Source organism: Ornithodoros turicata, chromosome 3 (assembly GCF_037126465.1).
Source record: "Ornithodoros turicata isolate Travis chromosome 3, ASM3712646v1, whole genome shotgun sequence".
Lineage (NCBI taxonomy): Eukaryota > Metazoa > Arthropoda > Arachnida > Ixodida > Argasidae > Ornithodoros > Ornithodoros turicata.
The window spans coordinates 13,272,784-13,294,773 of record NC_088203.1 but is presented as its reverse complement, the minus strand read 5'-3'; the positions used below and the strand labels follow the sequence as shown (position 1 = coordinate 13,294,773).

At 49.1% G+C, this 21,990-nt stretch overlaps 1 protein-coding gene and 1 long non-coding RNA gene across 4 annotated transcripts in view; one reads left to right on the top strand and one right to left on the bottom strand.

Annotated features, from left to right (window-relative positions):
* LOC135388129 (uncharacterized) overlaps positions 1-3,503 on the top strand; it is a 45,429-nt gene extending 41,926 nt beyond the window's left edge. For all 3 annotated transcript variants that reach the window (XM_064617474.1, XM_064617472.1, XM_064617473.1), the window contains one exon: positions 1,602-3,503. The gene's annotated coding sequence lies outside the window, so the exon portion shown is untranslated. The remainder of the gene's footprint in view (positions 1-1,601) is intronic.
* LOC135388130 (uncharacterized) overlaps positions 1-21,990 on the bottom strand; it is a 65,733-nt gene that overhangs the window by 6,709 nt on the left and 37,034 nt on the right. The window lies entirely within an intron of this gene.

Here is a 21,990-nt window from a genome sequence, read left to right as displayed (position 1 = left end):
ACCTAAACCCGCCCCAAGAGTCGACCACGCGGCACGAGATGTTGCGAGAGAGCTAGACCCAAGTAAAAGTAAAGGAACACACAAATATTTTTGGGACTAAAATTCTACAATACAATTAATTTAATAGAATTAAGTTAATTTCATACACAAAATGTGTGAGATGCCTCTATTTTGGGTTGCGGTGAGGAAACCCTATATCCTAAAACTCTCTCAAGCTGGTGTCCGCTTTACGCCCCGTTTCTTGGCTACGCTAAAATTGCCGTTCTATTCTAAAAACTCCGTAATATGCGGCCCTGCGTACCAGCGAGATACCAGTGTTGCCAGGCCATCGTCGCAGCCTGCAGAAAACGGAAACGCGGCTGTTGATGTTCTGAGGCAGAAAAGAAAGGACAAATACACAAAGCCTCAAGTGCCTAAGAACAATGAATGAAGAAAGAAGGAAGTCACTGAAAAGGTTAGCCAATTTCCATCGCATTCAACAGATGCCGCTTGAGTCGCCTCGTAGTATGAATGTGTGTATGAGTGAGAAAACACGTAAGAGTGAAAGTGGAATGAGTGAGTGAGTGGCTATGGTTTGTCGCTTCAGATGACGCAACCTTGGAAGTCATTGGAGAGGTGTTTTTCGCTTAGCTCAACAGACAATTTTAAAAAGATGGCGCGCGGCGCAAAACCGCGTGGGAACTTTGAGGGGCACTGCTCTGTCGTCTGCTTCGGTTATGGTTTACCCCGGCTGACGCTGCTGCTACGCACACCGGGAATGTTGTTCTTCTACCTCCACTTCTGGCCGTCTCGCAATGCTGTAAGACGCTGTAAGCTTCCATGAGGTGGTGGTGGTGATGGTGAAAGGGCTTGCCGTTGTCGGCCTCACGTATGTGGGCAACGTCACGACTGACGCCCTGAGGAAATGTGCGTCCTGGGCCGACTTCTAGGGAACTGTGCCGACATATGTCTGAAAGCGTCTCAGGAAAACCCAGGAAAAACCCCAGACAGCACAGCCGGCACCCTGGTACCTCCCAGTCTCGACGTGACATGGCTAGCACGCTAACCACTGAGCCACGGGAGCTGGTAAGCTTCCATGAGCCCTTGCGTGACACAGGTAGCGCTTGCTTTTCTAAAAAGGTCTATTGGTAGAGCCCTGGGGGCTTAATCGCTTTATCGTCGTTACGATCGTTATAAGCTAACCAGTGGCGGGAAATTCAAAAAGGCGGGCGAATCGCACGAAGAGCGCCGTGCGCGTGTTTTGTCACATGCCCTTTTCGACGAGTGCCCCGCCCCTCGTTAGCTCGAAACGCGTGCAAGCGATTAAGCCCCCACGGACGGGCAATCCAGATGATGATGGGTTCGCGTCCTGTAGCTGGCTAACCTTTTCAGTGACTTCCTTCTTTCTTCTGTCTGTTGTTGTTCGTTTCTATTAGCTATTGGATGCTTCGCGTGCTGCGTCAACGTGATAACCTTGATACTATGTTCCATGTCCAGGGGAAAAAAATCCAGCCCTTGACACGCACCGTTTCACGCACTGGAGTACGCACGACGTGAATCAGCCTCAAAATTGAGCTGTTCCGGAAACGAATTTTACTGCTTTCCGTTATGTCACTTTGCAGGAGGCCGGAACACCCGGGGGTGCAATCGCCTCCGAGAATCTTAGGGCCGCAGAGGACGACTGAACGTGGCTTCAAATTGTAAATGATGTCCAACATTCATGATAACGGGTCCAATCACCCGTATGATTTAGGTAATTGCTTTCGTTGGACATGTGAACTTGAAAAGTAAAAACAATATCCTGTTCATCGTTGTCCGGAGAACTTGTTTTATAGATTCTAACAATATGCCCCGAGGAATCTACGCATTTAAAGTGCCACTACGGACTAAAATAATATTTATTTTAATTCTTATTACAAATCAACTCATTATAATCAATTACAAATCAATCATAAATGAAATAATCATAAATCGCCCAGAGACTCGGCATACAAAATATAATTGCCGTCCGGTGAACATTACGAGCTTCCACGAATTTTCAAAAGAAGCCGCAAAAGTCTCAATACTCCCAAAATTTCATAGACTAGGTGACTTCATCGAGCGTTGGCGCGTCTGTCCTTGCAGCAGCGCGAGCTTCTCCGCTCTTCACTCAACGTTGGAAGTCTGTCAGCACCTGTGGTGAGGAGACAGAAATCGACCTTGGAGGAGCTCAAGGAATGCTGTGACCCACCCTATGACGTCATAAATCTCAAAATTATAAATTAATTTTATGCAGCTTCTTTTTCTTTTTCTTTTTCTTTTTTTCAAGTACTGCTTTATCTGTGTCATTTGCACCGCGAATGTGCTGTAGGTAATTTCGTTTCAACATTCGTTTGGGTTCCACGAGAATCGCCGTTGTAAAGATTTCTACTACGTTGAGGTCCTCGTTTGTAATACGTCGACGTCGCACAACTATACTACCGCGCGCCATGTCACAAACCAGTCAGTTCTATCGGCAACGCCCTATAGAAGCCACTGGTTGAGAAGCTCCCAGCGGCCCTTCGGGACATCCCATCGTCGTCGATCAGGACTCATGTTGAGAAAGCGCCATCTCTACATTTGGTGGCCCGGACAACGAACAGGTAGTCCGGTAGACAATTCTGTCATATGCCTCGTGAGAGTTTGAACAGGTCAGATATTGAGTCAACCTCCTTGGTAGCGCTAAAATACACGGACGACACAAGACGAACGGTACACGGTCTTGTGTTTAGCGCTACCAAGGAAGTTGACATGTACTACCAACACGCCCAAGAGAAAGTCTTAACCGATATAGAGAGCGGCCTGGAAGCGCACGGACCATGGACCGCAGCTAGTAGGTCGTAAAATGCATGAAAATGTCATTTGTTTCCAAATATGATGCATGTGCGTTGTTGACGTTGCCAATTGTGACTGCGCCGTAGCATAGTGGCGAGACAGCAGTGTGATATCTTTTGCAATCATTGATGCTATTTCACGTAAACTATACATCCAGCTTCCTCTTGATCTCCAATCCCCGTAAGCTTCTTGAACGCTTATGTGGAGGTGGGGATTACCAAAGCTGACTCATGATCTCCGATCCTTCCTGAAGGATGTGTGCTTCTACCAGAGGCGGCTAAGAAGCTTGGGTAAAAAGAAAGCTTCTATGGAAGACCTCACAGAGGTGGGCAATGTGCGTCCTGGGCGGACTTCCAAGGGAACGGCGCCGACATATGTCTGACAGAGGCTGAGGAAAACCAAGGAAAAAAACGACAGCACGGCCAGCACCGGGATTCGAACCCGGGTACCTCCCAGTCTCGACGTGACATGGTCAGCGTACGTTAACCAGTCAGCCACGCGAGCTGGTAACATGCGAATAGTTGTAGGTGAAATAACACTGCGTCTGGCCAATCAGACCTCTTCTTCCCAGTTCTTTGCTGCCTCCGACGCTCGTGCGCAACGACTATAAAGCGAGATTAATAAAGCCTACTGCGGGGTCACTTAACGATTAAAGGGTCCATCCAACGGTTTTTCTGGCTGGTGTCATTCAGTACCTGGTAGATTTGTGTGGTCAAAGCACCTGCTTGCACTCCGCGTACAGCGACAACAAATAAGGAGTCCTTTCCTCCTCTTGGGGTTCTGGCGCATGAATATGGGTTGTCACTTGCACTTAGTGTCATTCGTGTGCTGTCACACGACATCTTTTAGTGACACTCGGCTGAAAGTGCATTAACGATTTAATGAGTTCCCGAAACTCACTTCAATTCCCTTCGGCTGACAAAGTGTGTAGCCTCGACGGCAGGCTTTGTGGCACAGGGAAAAATATTGAGAAAAGGCGAGGGGTCCCTATACACCACAATATTTTTAAACAAGTATTTTCAACAGCGTGTTTATTTTGTGTACAGTGTGGGAGGGTATCAAAAAACATGTCATTACTCTCGTTAACAGTGTATGACAACTTCGCGGTCTCTGCGATCCGGCGGCGGCCATTTTTGTTGTGGAACATGTTTGAGGCCAATTTGTTTAATGAGATTAACAGGAGGTGTTTCTAAATTAAAGAAAAAACATTTTGAGGAAGGTATTGTGGAGCACGCCTAAAAATTTTACCGCGTTTATTCTTGTCTATCGTAATTGCCATCACTGCCATAAGTGACACTTAAGCCGTGTAGCAAGCACGTAGTGAAAGTGACATTCGCTGGTTGGAGTGTACTACACGAAAATGACACCCCGTGTGACAGCATGAGAAGCACGTGATGGCTCCCAATGCCACAGCCCGTAGCAGCCGGCAGCGGATAAAGCGGAGGCTCTGCGAAGCTGCCAGTTGACAGTGTCAAAAGGCTGTTCTAAATCGATTAGCAGTGCATTACACAGCACACTACGCTACGCAATAAAGGATGAGTGCGTCTAACTCCTTTACCTCATTTTCAAGAAAATCACTGGACGTAACTGGGAGTATAGATCGACACGTCAGGTAAGGCAGCTCGCTCCTGGTTTCCTGTACCTGCTGAGTTAATCGTGACATTGCCCGCATTGCGAGGCCAGCGCAACTAAGGCAAACAGTTCCATCACCGCCAGGGCCCCTTTGCGTAAAAGTTCTGTGCTAGTCTCGAAACTCGTTGGTAGCGCTTCCTACACGAGCAGTGAGCACATGAGACCCGTTTTGGCGCGGCAGTGTTCACTGAGTGAGCGTTAACTGGACTCTCTCCACACACCGCTGATGCTATACAAAAACCTCAGATGGCAGACTGCTCTGAGGTTTTGTATAACCCTTGCCCACTTTCTTCCTGTTTCTTCTCTTCCCCACCCCCCTTTTTTTTTCATGAGTTGACCATGTATAAAGACTCCCATGTATTTTGTTACCTGAAGGGGTGCAGACTACTGCACGAAAGTCTTTTTACCTTACCGTTCTTTTTACCTTATCTCGCGGGCTTGTCATTTACTTTTCATATACGCGTATTTATTTTTTTCTGAGAATTCACGCTCGAGTTGGTACAAAGAACTCGGAATAGAAGCTGAGGTAAGTCAGATACCTTGTACTCTGCTGCATGCAAATACTGTGATGTTAAATCAAGTTTTTGTAGATTGCCATGATAAAGCATAAAATCTACAACAGATAGTGTACAGATCTACATAGTATACAGAAGTGTGACGGATGTAGGTTGAAATATCCCAAAACTGATCCCTAAGATGTCACACGAAATGAAAGATGTTACTTTTGCAATCCGGAGAATGTCAATAAGTGTCATCCGTATGGTCATCCGCCGTGGTGTCAAGTTTGGGACGTCATACGGTTGTCTTGTGGTCGTCGTTGGTTGTGTGGGAGTAGCAGGTTATATCCTTCCATCAGAAGGTAAAGTCTTCGTATGTCATGATTCGCAAAGTCACGTACCAGTCACGCACCACCAGTACAGGTCATCCAAAAGTGTCTGGAATACGGCGTATACATGAACTTGGAACAAAAAGCCAGGAGCTGCAGGTGAGACTGTATCTGCGCTGCCCCTGTAGAGCGTGGTGGATTCAGCATATCGGACGTTGGTACATTCGCTCTAGAGTCTCTAAACAGGGAGCAGAGTAGCGACACTGAGCGACGCCGGCGAGCGCGCCCGCCATCTTGAGTCCGGCGCGGCTGCGTCGCCTAGCAACGGGACGCCAACTTCCAACTTCCTCCTTCCCCCTTCTCCGCCGGAGAACAGCGCGCAGCCGAGCCAGCTCGCAACCGAGGAAACATGTTTTTTGGATGGAGGGGAAGGGACTCAACATGGACGGCGCGTTCTTGGAAGGGGAAACCACGTGACACGATCGGCCCAATCGAGAACACCGAACGGCGGCTCCGGCGCGGAAAAGGAATGCGATACTCTGTACCCCTATTTAGTGACTCTAATTCGCTCGACTGCCTGCGCTAAAAAGGACGTCTTTTTCTTCCGTGTTCTGAATATCAAGCACCTGCTCCTGTATAGGCTCAATGCTGGCTTGTCCCGTCTCTTGTAAACCCAGCAGAACAAGTTGAAAATATGACAGTGAACGCTTAATACTCTTAATTTGCTTGTAACATTGAGGTGGCTCGGGGCCATGGAGGAAAGAAGAAAAGGAGGCGCCCCAACGGCTCTTCAACAGAAGAGAGAAGCGTGGGGCAAGTGACGTGGGGATAGGAGGTGAGCTGTAGCTTCTTTGGAGCCACACGAGGGTCACGTTACCTGAATAGCCCAATGAGGGCGCTTCGCACGCGCCACTTTGGGGGCCCACTTCGGCGCGCTACCTCCACACCTCTCCAAGTATTCCGAAACTATGCGTTGGAGGTTCCCATAGAGATGCACGTAACCGAAACCGGAAGGCCAGCGGTGATGTCACTGGAGTGGCCCCCAATCTTGCCTTCACTTCTCGGAACAGTAGGGCTCCTCCTCTCTTTCCTTCCTCCATGCTCGGGGCCATAGAGTTAATATAGGAAGACTCTAGAGAACGTACTTGGCGCACCGTCAATGGGATTGTCCTATCCCCGAGCGTGACCGCCCGCGGGCGTAGCCATCCGTCGGTCATGAACAGTGTTAGTGGACGAATTTCTGCCCCCTAACTACGGCTTGCGGCGCTGTTCCGGGAAAGAATGTTTTATTTCGCCTAACTACAGCGGAGCTGCTCCGTTGCCTCCGTTTGTTGCCAACCCTGTGCACTCACGTGGGCTAACAAACGGGGAAACACTGATCTCTATGTATAAAGGCTGGATAGCGGATGGGTGAGGGTATCGCGGGAAAGGGTACGACAACCGGCCGCCATATTGCGGTGCTCAAAAGAGCGATTACAGCCCATAGGAATGCATGTAAGCTGTGACAAGTTTTGCTGTTTGTGAGCGCTTCCCTTGCTGCTTCGCTAAAATTTTGCCGGGGATCGCTGCAGAAATCCCTCGTGATTGGGTTCCTTACGTTTTTTGTGTGAAATCCCGTCACATACCTGTTATTTCCTGCCTATTTTGTACTCGTGTGAGCGCGCGTCGTTCCAATCTTGTACTTTGAACAACGATTATGTGATTTGCTGGTTTTGTGTGGTGTTTTATTTGTTGTGTTACGTTTCCTTTGTCGTCCGTCAGCGTGTGCAGCATGTTGCTTCTCGTGTTTCTCCCATTTCCTTTCTGCTCGGGGGTGTGGAATGCCAGGGAGCAGTATTCTCAGAATTGACTCTTGGCATTCAGCAATGTTTGGAACGTTTGTTTATGAAACCACCTTAATATGCTTTGCACAGGAAGTTTAGATATTACTAGTCATGACACGAAATGTCGAACGGCACTAAAGCACTTCCAAAGGACTAGAATGAGATTAAGTATGTGATATAAAGGCTGTATGACGGTAAAAACATATTGACTAGAAATATGTGCACTGGGGAGGGAAATGGCGGTAAAGACAGTTCAAAATGACTAGAGGTAGAGTGAATTAGTCATAAAAAGGCTAAGGTAGTAAGGTCTTGTGGTGAAAGCTCCAACATTGAAGTATCACAAGTCCAGTTGCAAAAGTAAGTTTGGAGCAGTCAATCAGGTAAGTGAGTAGTGTGCATTCCTGGTTGTTGAATACGATCAACCTTGACAATTTCTTTCGCAGATGAGGCCTGGCTGTCACCTTCTCTGTATATTCCTTGGCAAGGTGGTACAGTCTGATCCTGCTGTAGCACTGGGAAACTTCTTTGATAAGACGGATCACATGGTTTTCATTTGGGCTGCATTCGAACATATGTTGTTGCAAACTGGGGAAGATGGTGGGCAGCAGTGATGTTGATGAGATATGTTGCAAGACTGCTCTCGTTAGAAGCTCCCCAACCTCAGCATGCGGAGGTAAAGATCCATCGGAAATGTTAAGCATCTGCCTAACCAGCTTCTCGGCAATTTTGCAGATGGTGACAACACTGTCGGATGGTATGATAAGCCCACCACGCGACTTTCGGAGCAGTAGTGCACTTTGGGATGCAACATCAGTCAAGGCGTCAATGCAGTCTGCACACGAGATCTTTTTTTAACTGTCTTGACCACATAGCCTGCTATATACCCCACGACGTCCTCCACAAAGGCCGTCAGTCGTTCTAAGTCTGGACCTACCCCATAATCGTGGTCCTTGAGCTGCTCCGTGTCAGTGACACCAAAATAACGTGATGTATGGACATCGATCTCATCAGTGGAGGCCGCTGCTGCTGCTGTAGAGGCTACGGTAAGTATATGAGTGGAGTCCAGCACTGTGCAGTTTCCTCTTCCAGGTTGAATCTCATGGTGTATGAGGAGCCTTTTGTAGGCAGCCATGAAGTGCCCTGCTGTTGGATTGTTTGACCACCCACCTCGGCCACGGAGTGCACAGAAAAACAGCTCGAGGTGGTCTTGCGAGAGCTTGTATGTGAGTAGGTATTTCAGGAGAGGAGTGTCACCTGACAGTAGGCATTCACAAAGGCTCTCGAGGCTTGACATGTTCACAAGAAAGCCCAAGAATCCTGTTTTGCGTGGGGACTCTAGGAGTGGCCTCCCATTGCAGTCTTTCAGACCAGCGATGTACCCACGCATCTCAGCAAAAAATGTCATCCAGAGGTGTCTGGTTGCGTGCCGTAATGGAGCCTTGAAGTTCTTAGCCAATGGGTTGCGGGAGTTCATTATGTCAAAGAGGCGGTCAAACTTTCTCAAGAATGTCACCGTTGCCTCGCACTCTTTAAACATCGGAATGTGCAGGTCCTTATCACAGAATTCCAAGGCGTCGGCGACACTCGAACTTATTGTCTGAGCTGCAAGGTTGACTTTCATTTTTTGACTTGCCCAGTCAATGTGCGCTGCCTTGAGCTTGTTGCCTGCACGAAGACCCTCGGATTTCTGCTGCTTGTGTAGGCACACAAGGTAGCTCCACTTGATCATCTTCCCATCGCCATCCTGTAACGTGTCCATGGTAGCCAATGCGTTTCGGATGAGTTTCAGCATATGGCAAGCGTCCAGGATGACATGGACCCTCCATGAAGCATCAGAAGGGTGCTGGAACCACGGTCTGATATTAGGGATTCTCATGTTGGCGCCAAGCTCCTGAAACATCGTGAGGTTAGAGCCTAAACCGTCACTGACAATCGTTGCTATGAGGACACCAGTGTCGTGCAACTTCTGAAGGCAGAGGCTGACTAGGTTAGCCTTTTCCTCTCCACTAAGGCTGTTGATAAGAAAGTATGCACATGGCACTTTCCAACTGCCATCCATTGCAACCACGAGGAACACAAGAGCTTGCGTCGCTGGCTCCTGGCTGTCGTCGTTGACTCCTGTGCCAAGGTCTACAAAGCCTTGGAATGAATGTCCTGTAAACTGTATCTGCTTCTTGATACTCATCTCATCAAGCATGAGGGAACACAGGACACGCTTCGAAAGCTTCTGCTGCTCATCTACCTTTGCTTGAAGAGCATCAAATGCCTCCTGCGTAAATCCTGGTTCACCATGGATGGAGCTGTACCATGTCCTCATTGTTGATTGATGAGGTAGTGCCATGTTCAAAGTACGCCTGACATACTCATATGCCTTGGCTGAATAGAACTGCAGGGTGAGTGCAAAGCGGCGAAGTGTCTCTGGGTACTTTTCCCTGCTTACTTTACCTCCCTTATTTTTCATTGTACGCAGCACGAGATCAAGCTGTACATCGGAGAGCGAGCCACGGAGCATGTCACTGCACTGTGCTGACACAAGAGATTTGTCCCGAAGGTCACTGATTATGCCTTCCACAGTGAGCACCTTCTTTTGCAATCTTGTAGCTTTTTCACGTGTGCACTTTAACTTTTTCTTCACTCTTTCTAGAGCCTCAAGTGTTACGTTGGCCTTTCGCTTGAGTGTGCGTGGACTGTCTCGTACCACATAGCTGTGGTCTGCAGCAGGGTCATGTGGTCGTGTAGCCGGTTGTGATGACGTCCCTGGCTGTGCAACCTCGTTGACTTCCTCCGACTCCACATTGCATCTAATTGGGGGGACCTTCCTTGGTTGCACGGTCTGTGTAAAAATGTAAGGGCAGATATTGCAAAATGTTTGTGTTCGTCAGTTATCCTAAGCAGGGAGAATAAAGAGTAGACGTTTGAGGTTGAAAAATTATTTATTGTCTGAGTAAACATTCTGGAACGTACCAAAAAGATGTGTGGCTGGTGTGTTAGTATATCTCACAAATGAGTTATGTTGGGCAAAATTTTCGTGCAGTACCTTTTTCAAATGCAAATTTGCAATACAAATTTTCATGCATCTTAGTATTGTCCTATGCAATATGAAGTGGCTTTTAACTGCATGTGAATGCATAATTCAGGAGTGTATTTGTATATTGGACTAGCTGCTGCATAAGGTACCCTTCATGCAATACTGATTCTAGTCAGCAACCATCGCTTGAAACTCTTAACTAGGGAGCATGATTCATAGAGGCCAGATTTTCATGCAAATACATACTTTCAACCATGCATGCGTTTTGTACACTGCTTAATGTAAGATACTGTTGCCCCAGCAAATTTGTTAAATGTTTAATGCATGCAAGTGCATTGCTAGAGGTGCATATATCGAGCAAGTATAATGAATTTTTCATGCGTGTTCAACCAGCTTTTAGTGCATATAAATCCAGCCTCTACATATGATGCATGCATTATTACTTTTTGGAGGTGCTCTGGGAAGTCGAACTTGGTGGGCACAGCGTCAGGCCTCAAACGAACGATCTGCCCCGTTCTGTCGAAGCAGCTGTCTTCAAAATGTTTGCTGCAGACCACTGATGTCTTCGACGGCGTCCAGTCCTTTCGCCTCACGTTTACCACCCACTTTTTTAAAAGGTCCGGGCGGCTGTGAGGGAACCTGCATTAAACCATTTATGCCATGAATTGCGGCAGGGATGACAAGGCTGATCCAGGCAAGCAATTGGGCGATACCGTCATCGCCAAACTCAATGGTAGATCCCACACCTGACAAGTGCGCTTCAACACCTGCTGCGTGCTGAGACCATGCAGAGAACTGCATGAAGTCTGTACTATCACAATGACTCTATCCAGATAAAGTACTCCTTAAAGTTTAACGTTTAGATCTTGAAGTACGAGTCACAAAGTTCCGCGCACATGCTCAACTGCTACGTTTTGTCGCCCCGCTCGTGGACTAATAAATCACATATATTTATAGAACTACGTCACTTACTTGTGAAATGTCGTTCCCGGTGCCTTGCCAGTACGGGCAGTACATCCATAGCCACAGCAGGCGGGCATGACACGATAAAAATGTTACGCAAAGGCGCATGCAGAATATGCAGGTGTAGTCGCGAATGGCAATGTTTTGAGCTTCCCAAGATGGCGGCCGGTGACCGTACGGTTGCACCCTCAATCCGCTATCCAGCCTATTACTATAGAGATCAGTGCGGGGAAACTAGCCGATGGAGGGAAAGACGACCAGCGTAGGCAGGGAGGCAAGCCGCGTAATTGCGTTGAGAACGTATGAATCTTTTGGATACGTGCAGAATTGAGTAGTGCTATATCTGAATCACGCAAGGTAAACGTTGTCATATCAAACGTGAATCATATATTTTATCTGTGAGATTGCCGGCGACACCACCGTCGCTTTGCTTTCCACCGACACGGATGAAGATGATGAAAGAAGGAAGTCACTTTCATTATTAATTTCTTAGGCACTTGAAGCTTTGTGTGTATTTGTCCTTTCTATGTGTGTCAGATGTTTACCACCTATGATGTGTTGAAGTGGCGTTTGTATGCTTTGCGAGCGAAATCAATAAATCGTTACCCATCGTAACGAATGTAGGCATGTACTTCCGAAGACAACATCCAAAGATGAATACACACAGTAAGCCATCATCTTCATGCTGCACTGCGAACCAACGGGAACCGGAAATTGCGAAAACGAAACCACCCGCCATTCCATGCTCTGGTCTGTCGAGTTTCGTGATGAAGTGACGAACGAACGACAGCACACAAGCAAGTGATGTAGTGGGAAAATATGCACTGCTTATTTGTTTAATAAACACATATGAGATAGGCATATAGTACGCCGAATTTAGATAGCAAGTGATGAATTTAGGGAAACGAGCACGTCACGTCTAGCGGAATGAAGCAGCCAACGGAAGGCAACGTCTTCCATGACCAACGGATGGCAGCTCACTTGTGGTCACGCTTCCTTGAACGAGTCCGACCCCCCTGCTCGGGGCGACGTGTTATGCCAAATAATCCCCAATTCGTCAAGCAAGAGCACGACCTACATGTAGTACAGGAAAAGCTAAAAAGGTTGATTGTGCCTAGGAACGTAGGGATATAGGAGCACCGATCGAAGTGAAGCGTGGCGTTCGCCGGGTGCGTCCACTATCACCTCTGCTATTCATCATCTGCGCCTAATACACGTCAATACTAATAGTAGAGGACATCCGTTGCCAACAAGTGACACCTGAAAAGTAGCAGCCTACGACCTACGACCTACACCTACGACCTGCATATAGGCTGTGTTTCAATACTCCGGTAAGTCGACTACTTGGCGTTCTAGCCGGAAGTGCCGCCATGTTAAGTTTCGTTCCAATTCCCACCTAGACTGCTATAGACTGCTGCGTCTTTCCCCTAGTCTGCATCGATGCAGACTAGCTATGCGTCTGAGTGGTCGTCATTGACAGCAGCCTTGAAAATTAATACACTTGTCTGCAACATAAATGCGATTAGGTCTGACGTGTTTACGGCGTTCAACAATAAGTCCAAAAAGTGATATTTTATTAAATTTATTTATTGTAGTACCATAAGGACCCAGGGTTAATACATGGCGGAGTGAAGTTTTGCAAAACGTGAAGAACAACGAAATGCAAGGAACACTGAGGAAATGGAGACATATACGAATGATATGAACACATCAAGAAAATACAAGAAACGCGTATTTCTTGAAAGGCTACGCCGTAATATGAATGAGCCGTGCCGGCATTTTTGCCGATCATTGTTAACTAATGATACTGAGGTCACTAGGTAGATGGGTAGAAATCCAGCGAACCGGTAGAGATGTAGGAAGGGAGTTGCCTCAGGACTAGGTGTTCTGCAATATAACGATACGCAGGGAGAATGCATCGACATGTGAGCTGAATTATTTCAGCGTTTATTATGATGTTTCTACGGGCCATGACAGATGGCGTCTGCGGCGCCAAGTCCGCAAGTCTGTTCCAAATCTCCGCCGATAAGGCGTCTATCTAGCTGTCCACTCAGACAGCTTCTCCTGCGCCGAGTATTGAAACACAGCCATAGTAGGTCGTGAGCAAGAGCGATCTATGTTCCCGACTGACTTGCTCCTCCCGATGGCTACGTAGCCGACACGTAGCCAGCTTCTTTCGACCCAGTGTCGTCCGCGTGCAACGTAATTTCGCCGCCGCGCATGACGAGCAATGCGCAGTTGGTGACCACTTCGACACAGTGTTGCTCGTAATTTTCTATTTCAATTTTCTGGAAACAATATAAGCGCAACTGTGACGAAAATTGAAGCAGCACTGAGGGCTCAGGCTATCGAACAGATGAATCGCCTGAGATGGATAGATAGAGAATATGAAGATGAAACAGATAGATCACCTGGGCCGACTTCTAAGGGAACTGTGCCGACATATGTCTGAAACCGTCTGAAGAAAACCCAGGAAAAAGCCCCAGACAGCACAGCCGGCACTGGGATTCGAGCCCGGGTACATCCCAGTCTCGACGTGACATGGACGTCGACGTGGTGGTGGTATAAACGTATAAAGTAAAGATGTCGGCCAATCGTAGCAGACGATTTCAAGCTTTATGATTCTTCTAGTAGTTGCACATACAGCTCGTTTCGATAGCAACGGCCGCCGAAAACACCGTTCTGACTTTCGGACTCGTTCTTACGTCTGTTTCGTAGGTGGTGTTGACCGACCGAGGCCGGCGGCGTGAGAACACCGGATGCAGCATTCGTAGTGAAAGAATGTGCATTGGCCCCAGGACACACTGCACACCGTCAAAATTAAATGGCGACTAAGTTGTAGCATTAGATGGTCTCACATGAGCGTTGTCGATCTTGTAATGTCTTTCCCTCTCTCTGAAGATGTTGAGTGCTTGCTATGAGTGCTATGACAACACATAGATGTTAGGCTTGTCCCATCCTACAGTTGGAATACGACAACACATAGATGTTGAGTGTGCCTGCCCCTGTACCCGGCTTTCCATTTGATGCCAATACACTCTCTAGTGTGCGGCACATGTACCTATTTTGAAGACTGAAGGCTTTCAACTGATTTTTCCATTTCCAGCCCATGTTTGAATATTCGTATTCTCCTCGTCGCCAATCGCTCTAAAAACGCCGGTATGGTTTCGCCGATGGTTGGGTGCTATACAAAGGCGCAAAAAGTGTCGTTTCCGTAGCTGGTGGTCTATCGTCTCCGTTTGACGTTACCTGTGGTGTCCGACAAGGATGCCCTCTCTCCCCCGCCTTGTATGCCATTGCCATCAACCCTCTCCTCGAGAGACTGTGTTCTCTCTTAGTTATCCTAAGGCTACCTAATAGATGCCCACCGCCTGTGTTTGCGTACACTGACGATGTATCCGTCATACTACCGCGCGAGAGTTCCCTAGAGCCGGTGTTGAAAGCGTTTGAAGACTACGGTACAGTTTCTGGGGCAAGATTGAACAGATCAAAAAGTGTCGCCCTTTTTTAAATGTTCAGTCAACCTGTGCTGCACCGTTTCAAGTCCCTGTAAGACCTCAGGTTAAAATCCTAGGAGTAGTTTTTGACAGTGCAGGGGTCTCAGCTGTCAACTGGCCTCGAGTATTCAGCCGCTGTAGTGCTGTGCTGCGGGAGCTTAAGTTTGTTGATCTGCCGATTATTTTTGGGGCACGACTGTTAGCAGCATGGTATTACAGTCGCTTGTGGTTTTTAGCGGCTGTATTTCATCCCCACCAGCGGTCATACAAGCTGTTATCACTCGACACGCGTTCCGCTTTCTGTGGGGCGGATCCGTTGAATGGGTCTCTAGGTCTCAACTACACGGAAGCCGTGAGAAGACTCTAAAGTGGATCTGGGTGGCTTGGGAGTACCAGTTGTGCCAGAAAAGTGCTTGGCGCTTCAATCGCGTATTCTCTTTGAGGCGCTCCGTGCGTCGGAGCACCCGGCCTGCGCGTTAGTGCAGTATTTTCTAGTATACGCCGCCAGGTGGTCCCTAGAGAGTCCCGAGCTTCGCCCATGGCCGGAAGTACTCCCTGCTTATTTTAGTCCTTGTGTTGCTGTTGTGCGGCGCTTGCGTGTCCAGTGCCCAGGTGAAGACATTTCCTTGTGGAGCGTCCGTCATTTCTACGCCGCCTACTTGGAAATGCGGCGTATCTCTGCAGGCTGGCTTGATGCACGGCGCGCTAGTCTCCAGCGGAAGCTGGCCCATGGTGTACTTCCACTGCGTGAACGTTTGCACCGTTTTCAGATATGTCGCACGGACGGTTGTCCGTCTTGTGCCATGTCTGAGACTACAGAACATTGTTTTTTGCGATGCCATATCCCACTTTTACTGTGGAGTAGGGCGGTGCAAATATTTGGGCTCCCAGCAGTTGATTGGGCCACCGTAAGGTACCTGGAGCCGCTGCCGGTCGTACGCGCAGCGCGGAAGCAACTAGCATTGCTGATCTCGGAAATCAACTTCCAAATATGGATTCGCCGGTGCCGGCTGGCCTTCGGTGGCCCAGATGTTGGAAGCATGGCTATTTTCCAGGCAGTGAGAGCAGGCCTGCGTGCACATATCATCCGTGAGCAGTCATTATTTGGGTCTGTAGAGTGCTGTCGCCGCTGGCTTACAGCGACTCGGCTCTTTGATCATTATCAAGGTGAGTGGCGTATCAAGTTCTAGTAAGCCCACTAGGACTGTACTGCCCCCCGTAGCGACTCTTCCGCGTTTCAGGATTGATCTCAGGGCATGACACGTACAAAAAGCAATCTCCCTTTGGAGCGTTGTTACCTGGCATGTAGATAGAGTTTGTGTAAAAGGGGCTACCTCCAAAGGTAGTTCTCTCGCTTGATGACAATACACACATGTTTATCACGATGACACCAACGCACGTCGCCGCGAAATACAGGAAATAATACAAATAATAATAATAATAATAATAATAATAAATCCTATGTTTGGCAATACAATTATAAAATCGCAACACCGGGACGGGGCGGAGAGCCGTGACTGAAGAAAGGGCGCACCCCTAAGCCGCTGCCGCTAGGTACCTATTAGTCCGGGACGATAACACGCGGGTCTCCTGAAGCAAAAGACATCAACACCTAAACTACGTGCCCACTGGGTAACGGAAAACTACTTTCGGCTACTGCTCGAAGTTCCCATGAGCCCACAGTAGCCGGAAGCAGTTTTCTGTTATCCAATGGGCACGTAGTTGTGAGCAATAGCAGCATCATCATCACTGCCACCGATCAAACGTCGTCTTCATCGTGGCATCGCCCACCCACAAAAGCGATGTGCGCGAGAGTGGCCACAAGAGTTCATTGGCCAGCGTCGACGCATCAACATCTATGAACTCTGCCTGGCCGTCAGGGCGCCAGGGCGTCAGTCGTGACGTTGCCCACCTACGTGAGGCCGACAACGGCAAGCCCTTTCACCACACACCACCACCACCGCCACCTGCCTGGCCGAGACCGGGAGGTACCCGGGTTCGAATCTCGGTGCCGGCTGTGCTGTCTGGGGTTTTTCCTGGGTTTTCCTCAGACGCTTTCACACATATGTCGGCACAGTTCCCTTAGCAGTCGGCTCAGGACGCACATTCCCCGATGGCGTCAGTCGTGACGTTGCCCACCTCTGTGAGGCCGACAATGGCGAGCCCTTTGACCAGCACCACCGCCACCACTCTGCCTCCGCCTGCTGTTCTGTGCCTTTATTCATCAATATCTGTCCTTGCCAAATGGACCGCTGGATCTGGACCGCCACCGACCAGCGGGGCCACGTCGTCTTCCCATTTTGTGCCTGACATATTTTAGGTGATGGTGTTCTTTTGCTTCAGGAGACCCGTGTGGTGTCGGCCAACACCTCCTAGATAGCATCAGGCCTGCGCCCCACGGGACGCAGCGTCACACACGAAGACCTGCTGTGGATGCTGCTATGACGTCAATGAAAGAGCGACCTAAGAGGAAAGCTTGAAGCAGCTCGCAAAGCTCACGCAGACCTCCGCAGTGCGCATAGGCCTTCTACTATCTAGGTACTAGGACTACTAGGTACTTAGCGCCAGACTATGGGGTGCGCCCTTTCTTCAGTCCGCATCGGTCCGGTGTTGAGGTTTTATTATTTCCTTCACCTCGCGGTGACCTGCGTTGGTATATGATCATGATAATGACGGGCGGGTCATTTCTGTTGAATTAGAAATAGGTGGGTCGTCCCTTCGGGTTGTAAATTTGTACGCCCCAGCTCGACGTGCTGAACGGGCCGATTTCTTTCATAGTCTCGACTGCTTCCTTTTGGAAAACATCTAATATAATAGTTGCGGGTGACTTCAACTGCTGCATTAATGGTCATCGTAGTGGACGTCGCCCTGTAAACGCAAAGCTGTCCCAATTGATCCGAGACTTAGGTCTTGTCGACGCTTTCGCGCACTTGCAACCAGGGCAGTACCAGTATACCCGGATCAACTCTCGTGGTGCACACCGTCGTATTGACCGCTTCTAAGTGTCTCCCATACTCGTGTCGCGCATGGGAGTGTGTGCTGTTGTTCCGTCTGGAGACCTGTGGAATCATGAGGAGGTTTCCCTCGTCCTTAAAAGTCGTGTCAGGACAAAAACCGCAGTTGAACTCAAGCTGCGATCGAAATAGTGGGTGCCTGAAATACGTGTAACAGGAATATTTCATTTAGAGACAGGCGCAAACATTAGAAAATGAATTTAATCGGATTTTGCAGGTGGCTGCGCGCTCCCGGCTGAATTCAGGCAACAGTGTGCGGACGGACGTCACTGGGGAGTCGGTTATGATTGCAGGCTGTCTGTCACAAAATGCGGTCTTCCAACTCTCAATCTGCTGCCGAACAGTCGCTAGAAGCATCTCCGTTCGTGCTTTCGGTAGTATCGGATTGTAACCAGCCAGATGATGCCGTCATCTGAGCGATTGGGAGTATCGCCGGCAATGCCAGTGACGTCACCGAAAGAGGCGAAGAAGGGAAGGACCGTTTCATACCGGAAGCCGGCAGTTGGTCTGGAGTTCGATGTTTTTGATATTTTATGAAAAAGCACGAACGAATTTTGCGAAACTTTTTTGGCGTTTTCTTCTCGGAAAGCATCTCTATGTGGATGACGTATTAACTTTCGAATTTCGGATTCATTACGGACACCACCTTTAATGGTTTCCGCAACTATCGCGCAGGATCGGGGTGTTGGAGGCTGCCTGTCACGCTATTGGAAGAATTATGAAATTCGCAATGATGTGAAATCATGGCTTGAGGTTCGTTGTGCGTCCCCTCCTTTCACGTCAGGCTGGTGGGAGGAGACGATGATCGCGGCCGCGAGGGTTTTTCGTCAGTGGCGGGCGAGACGTGCACATGAAGTTCGGCAGCTGATGCAGCATCTTCGGCAGGTGCTATCTATACTGCGCCATCCTGGGTCTAGGAGCCCCGGAAATGATGAGGCCATACAGGATGTCCTGCAAAGGATCTCCTCCTTGCAAATGCAGGCCTGGGATCGTTTTGCCTCGCTCCAGTCAGTACAGCGTTGGTAACGGGAATCATGCTCTTCCCGCCTTCTCCTTGGTCGTCACTATCGCCGTCCACAAAGTGTTATTGAGGAGCTGTCGGCGGCCGACGGATCTGTCTGCGTGCAGCCCGATTGTATTAAGTCGCTCTTTCAAGAACACTTTGCGACCAATATGACGCCGCGTCCATACCCACTGTGGAGACCCGCTCCTTCTTGCCTTGTGCAAAGCACTTTGCTCTCAGTGCCGGCCCTTATACGCAAGCTGAGTACACGGCTGCACTCAAGACCCTGCACACTGGGAAGTCTCCCGGCTCTGATGAACTTCCGACTGAATTCTATAAATGTTTCTGGTCCACATTGTCCCGTCCTTTGACTATTCTTTTCGATAGCTGTTTGGCGGGTGCCCTCCTGTGCCCTTCCATGCGAGATAGTATATTCCTGCTCTGCAAGGATGCGTCCCGTAGGCAGGATCGGAATGCTTATAGGCCAGTGTCTCTACTGAATACAGACTATAAGATTATTTCTAATGTGCTATTGCAGCGAACTTCTTCCGTTCTAGGGCTTGTCGTTCCTCCTCGGCAGGCCTGCGCTGTCCCCGCGCGGTCCCTGCAGCTCCTCTCTCTGTGTTGCATGATGCCCTTTATTGGGCTCATAGTCGCATTCAACACGCAGTTTTGGCCTCTTTTGACCAAGAGAAGGCTTTCGATAGGGTGCACGGGTACATGTACCAGCAGGCACTGCACGCTTTTGGTTTTCCCGTTACAGTTATTGGCTGGACTACAACTCTGTACGCAGGAGCTCCAGCTACTATTGGGCTAAACGGAGTTCCCTCTGCCAATTTTCCGATAAAGTCTGGTGTGCGGCAGGGTTGTCTCTTGTCCCCTGCTCTTTATGTCATGGTCTTCAGTCACCTTTTGGAGTCTCTTGCAACTTCACTTCCTACGAGAATGCTCAAGCTGTCTGGCTCCACAGCTCTTCCGCTTTTTGTGTACGCAGATGACCTGTCTCTAATACTTAGCGATGAAGCTTCTGTAGACGCCGTCTTAGGTGCTCTAGATGCCTAGGGCAAGGTATCAAACGCGCGCATTAATCTAGCGAAGAGCGTTTTGCTCTTTCTAAATGCTACCCCGTCGTGCCCTGCGCCCTTTGGCATCCCTGTTAAAGACATGTTCGTATACTGCGTATACATTTAACAGTTGCGGACTCTCGCCGTCCTCGTGGGTCCGGGCGCACCAGCGCAGTGTCCCTAATACCGCGACAGTGTCGCTATTCCCCCTCGTCAAACCTTGGTGGTTGCGACCCACACCGCTTTTCGTTTCATCTGGGGTGGCAGCGTGGAATGGGTGTCGCGTGCCCGCATGTGCCTGCGGCTGGAGGTAGGTGGCCTATGGGTTCCACATATGAAGACCAAGTGTCTTGCCCTTGGCCTTAAAGGTATTTTTGATGCACTCATGGAGCCGTACCACCCTGCGCATGATCGGTTGCAGTACCTCCTTGGAGCTGATATCAGGTTTTTTCTGCATTCTCGCTGAGTAGGCATCGTTCTGAGTTTGTCACACCTCACCTTAGAGAGTATGTCTCCTGCATGCGACGCCTGCGTCCTACACTGGTGAAAGCATTTCTACGTGGTCTGTCAAGCGCCTGTACAAGTCCCGTTTGGAGCTACTCCCCATGGCTCCGGCAGCTGTGGGCCTTGGTGTGTTCCGGCAGGTTGCTTGGCGTCTTGCCACCGCGGTTTCGGTGGACGCCCGTCGAGCTAGTCTGCAATGGCGGCTGGCACACGGCGTTTTACCGGATCGGGACCGTCTATCTTTGTTCGGAGTTGCCACGCCTTTTTCTCCATATCTGAGCTTGTCACGAGACTGCGGGGCGTGTGTTTCATCACTGCCTTCTGCGAGATACGCTAGGGCACAGAGTTGAGGTCTTGTTCGGCGTGCCTCGGATTCGGTGGAGTGTCATTCAATTGCTCTTCCAGCTTCCCGTCCGCATCGCGGTAGGAAACAGTTCTTCTTCTGGAAGTCGAAATCAATTACTACCAGGTGTGGATCTCTGAGCAGCTGCTGAACCGGTTTCAAACTGCAGGGTACAAATTTTCGCAATCGATCATCACGTGTGGTGAAACCTAGATGCATCATTTCACCCCGGAGAGAAAAAGAAGCAGCATGAAATGCCGGCATAAGGCTTCCCCGCTGCCAAAGAAAAGCAGGATGCAATCGTCTGCTGGGATGTCCGTGACGACGGTCTTCTGGGACGTGCGGGGTGTCACCCATGCGGACTTCCTGGAGCGAGGGGTCACGATTAATGCCCAGTACTATCCCACGTTGATAGAGGGTGGCGTGCGAAACGTAATTCGCATGGACGTTGTCCGCAAGGCTCATTTCGGAACGGTTATTCTTGTTCATGACAGTACCCGGCCTCACACGGCAAATTTGACGGTAGCAACGCTGGCTTAAATGCGCCCGCCTCATGGCCAGGAGCGCCGCCAGGACTTTTTGCAGGAGAAAACGGGGCAGAATGGTTGGGATGGTGGTGCGTCAACTGCACCCGAAACGGCATTGTATAATATATAATAATATTTATATCACACTCAGTGTGTGGGGTGAGGCAAGGACAAAAAACCCTGGATCCCCTACCTCCGTTGCTGGAAGCCGGGAGGCAACGGCCCTCTTGCCCCCCATGATGGCGCATACAGGGTGTCCCAGAAAACGTGTCATTGTATTTTAAAAAAAGCTACACCGCCTAGAATCATGCGGTCAACAGCATTTGTTCTTACTATGTTTTTGCCACCTCCTGATGTGGATGTCGTGTAACATAAGTTTAATTATGTAAATTTTTGCGAACTGAAGTCGGAAATTTGCCACTGAGTAAAGGTCATTTTTTTACCCCACCAATGTGAAGCGCGTCTCTTATTTACTCAAATTAATGATAATTGACAGGGGTATTCAGGAGCTATCCCATCGAAAAAAATAGCCGAACATGATGCTCTACCTAGCTCGATAGGATAGCACGCGATAAATTTTTTAGCGTAGCGTTGTCAGTCCGACGAAAGGAGGTTGGGAACTGAGCCCACACCGGCTTCATAGAAAGAGATAACACAGGCATGGCTTATCACGTCCGGCTTTCGCTGCGATCATGCTTTCCCTCTCCCAATTTCAGGAACTGTCACTTTTTCTACTTTCACTCTCTGGGCTGGATTTGGAACCTCCTTTCGTGGGACTGAGAGCGATTGCGCTCAAAAAGTTGTCGCGCGTTATGGTCCGGTGCTCCGAAAGGCATGATGTTCGACTATTTTTTGCGACGGGATAGCTCGTGAATATCACTGTCAATTATCATGAATTTGAGCGAATTCGGCACGCTCTTCATATTGGCTTCAT